We start from the raw sequence: 6,208 nt of genomic DNA on the forward strand, positions 1-6,208 counted from the left end.
ACCACTTGTTTTCAAAAATCTTACTGCTGCTGATTATTCCAATACAGGGAGAGCTAGAGAACAACATCTATGGTAATTAGGCTTTGCTGAGGAGCTGCACCATGAATATTTTCTTTGTTAATTGAACCATAGGAGTCAATGAAAGATTCATACTATCTTTTTTTGTTACCTTATCGTACTATCTTCCATATATGAGCTATCTTTTATAGGTGTCACAGAGCTGAGGTTTAAGCTCACTGACTACACGGGCGGGGAGAGGTTTGAGAAGATTTAAAAAAAAATGAGAGGAATTTTTCAGTTTGGATCTGTAGTCAGCCAGCGTTCACCCTGGGCAAGGTGATTTTCTGAGTCTGTTGCCCCTCAGTTCCCTACAGGAGCCCACACTCCTGGGCAATCCCACTGCTCCTAGCAGGAGTTCAGCTCACTCCTGGGGTCCTGTCTGAGTCCAATTACAGTCCAATTGCCTCTATTCCCGGGTGGTGCTCCCCAGGTCCTCTCAGAGGTCATTGGCTGGGAGCAGCCTTCCAGGGCCCAGGCTTGCAGTGCCGGTTTGGCAGGAGGAGAGGAAAGGCTAGCAGCTGCCTCAGACTGAGCTCCCCTTGCTACATCAACATTTGTCTACTCAAGATCTGATTGGGAGGTGGGGGAACAAGAGGTACTTTCCCAAGCTTTACTGAGAAGTGAAGTTCAGTGACATTTAAATGATCTTTGGGCATCTGAGTTAATATTGCACTGAGATTAATGGGACAGCTCACACTTCTCAGAACTATTAATTCAGGCTCTCTGCCGACTCGGGGTTGATGTCCTTGCATTGGTTACACTTGGTTCATGGTTTAGAAGTTTGCTTTGCCACCATAGCTGCTAAAGACAATTTGTTTAAAAAAAAAAGCGCCATAGGTTTAAGTGAGAGGGGAGGATGGTGGCATTGTCAACAGAGACTGTGGGGAGTGGAGAGGGATTTGAGGGAAAGATAAGGTGTTTAGTTTTAGCCATATTAAGTTTGACTTGGATGTCAAGACGCACAGGCAGAGATGTGTGAGAGAGGCTCACATGTAAATTTGGAGCCAGATCAGAAGTGGAGTGGTGTGGCAGATTTGTGAGTCATCACCATAAAGTTGGTAGTTGCAATTGTGTGAGTGGAACGAGATCTCTTAGAAAAGGTGTGTAAGGGGAAAGGGGTAGAGATCCTGCTGGAGCCCACTGACCACCTCAGCCTTGCTGTCATGGACTTACCTCAGGAGGCACTGAAGGAGCAGTGAGAAGGGAAATGGGGCCATAGTGGAGAGGCATGTCCGCTTTCTGACACTCTACAGAATGTTTTACAGAGCATCATAGAGGTACACAGTGTTTAGAAATAGCTGAAAGATAAGGTCCCTCACATGGAATTTACAATCTAATTCTGGCAAATATGATAATCTAAATTGCTAATCTAAACATGAAAGGGTGAAGATGTGATCACAGAGGAGATTCACTGGAGCTAACTCCTCTGCCAATCCCCATTCACCGGAAAGAGAGTGTTTAATCCACTCATTCCTTGCAGTGACCATCTGGATGCACTTGCTGTAATCAGTCTTCATGGGTCCTTGGACCAAACCCTGTAGGTTTACCCATACTTTAGAGAGTTAAACGTTGTGTAGTTATAAGTCATACCATGCATTTTTATCACCAGCTTTTCCATAACAATACACAGCAGTGGCTTTAACCTTAGCACCAACAAGAGAATTAACAAGCATCAGCATGGAAGAAGTAGGGATACATTACTGAGTTACAAAGTATTTGTATGGGCTAGTGATGAAAATGGCTATTATAGAGATAAATCCGTGTCTGTTGCTTCTGGTAGGTGCTTTATTTTTTTATTTTCCTTCTAAATAGGATGGAAATATTTTCAAAACTTTTAAGCCAAGGTTGCAGGGTAGCATTGATTAGTCCTACAGGGGGAGAGTTCATTCAACAGATCGGAAGCTAAAAAGAGGTGAGGACACCCTCGTCTAGTCCTGGGTTCATTTCCCTGCCCCACTACATACTGAATGACTGGGCAAGTTGTTGACCAAGTTTGGAGCCTAAGTACCTTTCAGGATCTGGGCCTTAGTGCCTTAGACGAGGGTTTCTGACCATCAGAGGGGTGAAATATTGGAACGGCCTTCCGAGGGAAACGGTGGGGGCGAAGGACTTGACTGGTTTTAAGATCAAGTTAGATAATTTTATGGCGGGAATGGTTTAATGGAAAAACATGATTTAGCTAAGGAATACTGAGCCATGGCAGGTAAATAGTATAATGGCTAACGAGGGTCAGGCTGGAGACTCTTGCCTACATGCTCGGGGTTTTACTGATCGCCATATTTGGGGTCGGGAAGAAATTTTCCTCCAGGGTAGATTGGCAGAGGCCCTGGAGGTTTTTCGCCTTCCTCCGCAGCATGGGGCAGGGATCGCTAGCAGGAGGGTTCTCTGGCAATTGAAGTCACCGAGCCTCAGGACTTGGGGACTTCAACAGCAGAGTCAAGGGAAGGGGTAGGGACGGCTTTGTGGCTTGCAGCATGCAGGGGGTCAGACCAGATGATCATAATGGTCCCTTCTGACCTTAAAGTCTATGAGTCTATGAGTTCCCCATCTGCAAAATGGGGATGATACTTCCCTGCCTTTTGGGGATGTTACGAGGATAAATATATTAAAGACTGAAACACTCAGATACTACAGTGATAGATCCTCAGAAGTGCTCAGATACTACTTGTAGGTATGTTGCCTGCCATTGAGGTAAACGTCCCCCCCCCCCCCCCAAGCTACTATAAACAAATTAGGTTCATCAGTAAATAGCCTACATATGTTACAGATTGATAAACACAAGACCCTGCTGAAGTCCTTAAGTGCCTGTCTCCATTTCTAGTTTTGTGTTTGATCTGATATAGTGAAAAATGCAATCAAATTACAGCAAATGACACATTTCAGATGAAAAGACCTTATCCCAGTTTGCAACTCTAATGTATAAAAAAGTATACTTGATTTTTTTAAGTCTTTTCATAAAATAAAAGGTTCTCCTGATGCACTGTTTATTTTCATATTTGATTAGGAAGAGCATTAAAGATCTACACTAAGGAGCAAATATCTACAGAGGACATTACTCTTAGTGTGACGCTATCATTTGTCACTTCGTTCTGTTAGATTAAAAACAGCATGGCTGCTGTTGAACTATTATCCAGAACCACTCAAATGCCAATGGTTTCATTTTTAAAACCTTTTGCATTTCTTTGGGTTTCAGTAATCCTTCTTCACCCATGGCTGCTCTTTTTTGTTTCGTTTCTATATGTAGAGGAAATAAAAAAGCACTTATGCCATGTGCCTTGAGCAGCTCCTGGATGAAGGGGCAGTATTCTTTTTCTCAACATGCAGGGAATGATGTGTGTAAGTCAGGGGTGGGCAAACTTTTTGGCCTGATGGCCACATTGGGTTTCCAAAATTGTAAGGAGGGCCGGTTAGGGGAGGCTGTGCCTCCCCAAACAGTCAAGCGTGGCCCGGCCAATGCCCCCAATCCAACCCCTCCCCCCCGCTTCTCACCCCCTGATGCACCCCTCTCCCCCCGGGACTCCTTCCCCATCGAACTTTCCCTGTCCCCTGACAGTCCCCCTGGGACTCCTGACCGCCCCGGACCTCTCGGCCCTGACTGCCCCCCGCCGCCCCATCCAACCTCTCCTCTCATTCCTGACTGCCCCCCTGGACCTCTGCCCCATCCAACCACCCCTTCTCCCTGACTGCCCCTGGAACCCCCGCCCCAGACTGCCCCCAGCTGCCCCACCCAAACCCCCCTCTCCTTCCTGACTGCCCCCCGCTGGAACCCCTTCCCCCATGTTCCCCGCCCTCTGACCGCCCCGACCCCTATCCACACCCCCGCTCCCTGACCACTGTATGGGGAGATTTTGGCAAACCAGTAAAGTGCCTGAAACCATTATGGCTTATTGCTAAAAGCGGCCTAGTCTGCAGGCTTAGCTTAACCAAGGCAGGGGGGACGGGTTGGGTGCCACAAAAAGGGCAGCTTGACCCCATGTCCTTCCTGATAACAATTGTGTTGAAGTTGCTGATACATGCATTTTAAAACAGCAAGATGTGCCCCAGGAATGTCTATTGGGGCCTCAAGGCTGCAAACTCTGGAAAAACCCACACCTGGTTAATCAAGAATCAGAAGGAACCTCTTGCTTGACCATTGAAACTGCTAATTTAACAAGTTTTCTTTAAGGGACCTGTCACTGTGTTACTAATGTATAAAATAAGGGGGAAGAGTTGAGGGGGGACTCTCTTCAGGACTGGACTCTCCCTCTGGATGCATCTTGTTCCCCACTAGCAGATGGGCGGCCACTGTGCCACTCAAAAGCCACACTCGTCTTCAGTAATTATCGAGAGTTGGGGGTGTTTTCCTAACCTGTTGCGGACGTGTGTAAGTGCTTGAGACTAAGTAAAGTTTAGCTTTAAGTGAAAGCACTCTTGTGTTGTCCTGTTTGTGCCAGCCATGTATCGGTCGGATGGCCGTGTCTCCCCTGATTTATTTCCTGACACCATCTTGCATAGAGTAAAAGTTACCAAGAGCTTTGGGTTGAAAGAACCCCAGGTAACAGCCACCCCCCCCAAAATCCCCTGCCCTCTATCCAACCCGCCCTGCTCCCTGCCCCCTTACCACGCTGCCTGGAGCACCAGTGGCTGGCAGCGCTACAGCCGCGCTGCCCAGAGCACCAGGACAGGCAGCTGCACTGTCCGGCTAGAGCCAGCCACGCCACCGCGCAGCGCAGAACACCGGGTCAGGCCGTGGCTCTGCAGCTGCGCTGCCCCAGGAGCTTGCAGCCCTGCTACCCAGAGCACTGCATCGGTGGCACAGTGAGCTGAGGCTGCGGGGGTAGGAGGAACAGCAGGGGAAGGGCCGGGGGCTAGCCTCCCCAGCCAGGAGCTCAGGGGCTGGGCAGGAGGGTCCCGTGGGCCACATCTGTAGTTTGCCCACCTCTGGTGTAAGTCTTTAATGGTATGTACTTTTGTTCTGATTTAAAAACTGGTGGCATGGCGTTTGGAAGCACACCACTGGAGCCCAAGGTCACTGATGAGGGGAGATTGATGATGGAAACAGTTGTAAGCGTGTATGGTAAACACAGTAATTCTTGAATACGACATCACAGTAAAAATGGTAATTCTTGAACATGACATCAGACCTATCTTTTATTGATGCCTAAAAAGTGAATTATAACTTTTATTACAGTGCCCACCCACCACCACCACTTTAAATGATGGCACAGTTCTGATTTCTCAGCCTTTCCCCTGTGTCAATGTCCGGCTGTGCCCCTGGGTTTCTTGTCAGCACTGGGACCTCTAGTTCTAAAAGCATGAACCTGAATCACCAGAACTAAAGGAGCCACCTCTTTTAGCCAAAGCTATAGCAGCTTCATCAACTTCTGCATACAGTCTTAACCACCACTCGGGTGGGGTGGGGAGCAAGGGAAGAGTGCTTTGCTGAGTGAGTAGGTGTGTGTTACACAGAGGGAATTCTCCATCCCACCCACCTTCCCTTTCCCTTTTCTCTGGTTGAAAGGGCTAAATGGGCAACAGAATGGTGCAGTGCAGACTGTAGAGCAGGTAAAGTTGGGTGGGGAGACCAGTTCCTCCTCCTGAAGGGGAAAATCTTTGGTTCAATTAGTCTATTTTCCCCATAATCAATGCAGATAAGGAATACAAACCTAATGAGAAAACAGCAGTGAATTCCACTCCCCAGCTGGATGCGTTCAGCAAACAGGCACAGCATAAACAGCGTTGCCCAGCACAGGCTAACTAAGAATCACACTGGCAGCAGTGAGTAATCAAGTGGAAAAGGGGACAGTATGCCACATAAAGGATCTGAGTGAAGTAAATTGCTTTTGTTAGGCGGGCCAGGGAGACAAATTGGTTTTATTCAGATGTTCTAAAATCTATATGCTCTTTCTAAACTGTATTTTTTCCATCACCAAACACCCAGGAGCGCTGCCAGCTTTTCTGCCACCCTAGGCAGCGGAAGGTCCCACCCCGAAATGCCACCCCCCACAGAGGCGGCGGAAGATTCCGCCACCGAAATACTGCCGCGGTCGCCCCCCGTCAAAATTGTAGCGCCCTAGGCCACCGCCTAGGACACCTAATGGGTTGCACCGGCCCTGCAAACACCCACAGTGCTTCCTATTCTTTTCTCCCCTCACCTTAATTCTGACAT

The sequence above is a fragment of the Chrysemys picta genome, chromosome 1 (genome assembly GCF_011386835.1).
Source record: "Chrysemys picta bellii isolate R12L10 chromosome 1, ASM1138683v2, whole genome shotgun sequence".
Classification (NCBI taxonomy): domain Eukaryota; kingdom Metazoa; phylum Chordata; order Testudines; family Emydidae; genus Chrysemys; species Chrysemys picta.